We start from the raw sequence: 1,517 nt of genomic DNA on the forward strand, positions 1-1,517 counted from the left end.
AGTAGCTGGGATTACAGGCATGTGCCACCATGCCTGGCTAATTTTGTATTTTTAGTAGAGACAGGGTTTTGCCATGTTTGCCAGGTTGGTCTCGAACTCCTGACCTCAAATGATCCACCCACCCTGACTCCCAAAGTGCTGGGATTGCAGGCATGAGCCACCACAACCGGCCAGTTTGGGTGCTTTCTATCCATCCACCTTTGTCTCCTGACTCTTCCTCCTCTTCATATTGTTATTGAGTCCATCTAGTGAGTTTAAAATTTTTGTTATAAAATTTTTGTTTTAAAATTTCCATTTGAGGGTTGGTGCTGTGGCTCACGCCTGTAATCCCAGCACTCTGGGAGGCCGAGGCAGTCGAGTGACTTCAATTCAGGAGTTTGCAACCAGCCTGGGTGACATGACAACACCCTGTCTCTACAAAAAATACAAAAATTGTGCTCGCTTCAGCAGCACATATACTAAAATTGGAACAATACAGAGATTAGCATGGCCCCTGCGCAAGGATGACACACAAGTTCATGATGCATTCCCTATTCTTGCTACAGTCCACTGCCCGTTACCTCGCTTTGCTTCCCTTCCCCGGATCCTGCCATAATGTCACAGGCCTGTGACATCATAACCTTGCCATGTCCATCTCGCATTGTACCACTGAGGTTGGCAATTGGAAAACAATTTGCCCATCCTCACTCAGGCATGGCGGCTTGCCACCTACTACTGTAGCCCTCGTGCAACAATAAATAAATAAATAAAAATACAAAAATTAGCCAGGCATGATGGTACACGCCTTTAGTCCCAGCTACTAGGGAGGCTGAGGTGGGGGGATCACTTGGGTCTGGGAGGCAGAGGCTGCAGCGAGCTGAGATTGTGTCACTGCACACCAGCCTGGGCAACAGAGACTCTTGTCTTAAAAAAAAGATGGCCAGGCACAGGGGCTCATGCCTGTAATCCCATCTACTTAGGAGGCTGAGGCAGGAGAATCGCTTGCACCTGGGAGGGAGAGGTTGCAGTGAGCCGAGATCATGCCAGGGCACTCCAGCCTGGGCAACAAGAGTGAAACTCCATGTCAAAGCCTCAAAACAAAACAAAACAAAACAAAACAAAACAAAACAACAAAACAAGGCCAAGTGCGGTGGGTCATGCCAGTAATTCTGGCACTTTGGGAGGCTGAGGCAGGCAGATCATGAGGTCAGGAGATCGAGACCAATCCTAGCTAACACGGTGAAACCCTGTCTCTACTAAAAATACAAAATATTTAGCCGGGCGTGGTGGTGGGTGCCTGTAGTCCCAGCTACTCAGGAGGCTGAGGCAGGAGACTCACTTGAATCCGAGAAGTAGAGGTTGTAAGTAAGCCAAAATCAGGTAACTGCACTCCAGCCTGGGTGACAAAAGCAAGACTCCATCTCAAAAAAAAAAAAAAAAAAGAAAGAAAAAGAAACAAACAAAAAACAAAAAGTAAAAAAGTAGCCAGGCATGGTGGCAGGTGCCTGTAATCCCAGATATTCAGGAGGCCAAGGCAC

At 47.5% G+C, this 1,517-nt stretch overlaps 1 non-coding gene across 1 annotated transcript; it reads left to right on the forward strand.

Moving 5' to 3' along the window:
* The first annotated feature begins 434 nt into the window (after positions 1 to 434).
* LOC112423972 (U6 spliceosomal RNA) lies at positions 435 to 538 on the forward strand. Its single transcript, XR_003014580.2, has one exon. It is a non-coding gene; the product is annotated as a U6 spliceosomal RNA (small nuclear RNA).
* Positions 539 to 1,517: the final 979 nt, after the last annotated feature.

This window comes from Macaca nemestrina, chromosome 4 (assembly GCF_043159975.1).
Source record: "Macaca nemestrina isolate mMacNem1 chromosome 4, mMacNem.hap1, whole genome shotgun sequence".
In the NCBI taxonomy this organism is placed as follows: domain Eukaryota; kingdom Metazoa; phylum Chordata; class Mammalia; order Primates; family Cercopithecidae; genus Macaca; species Macaca nemestrina.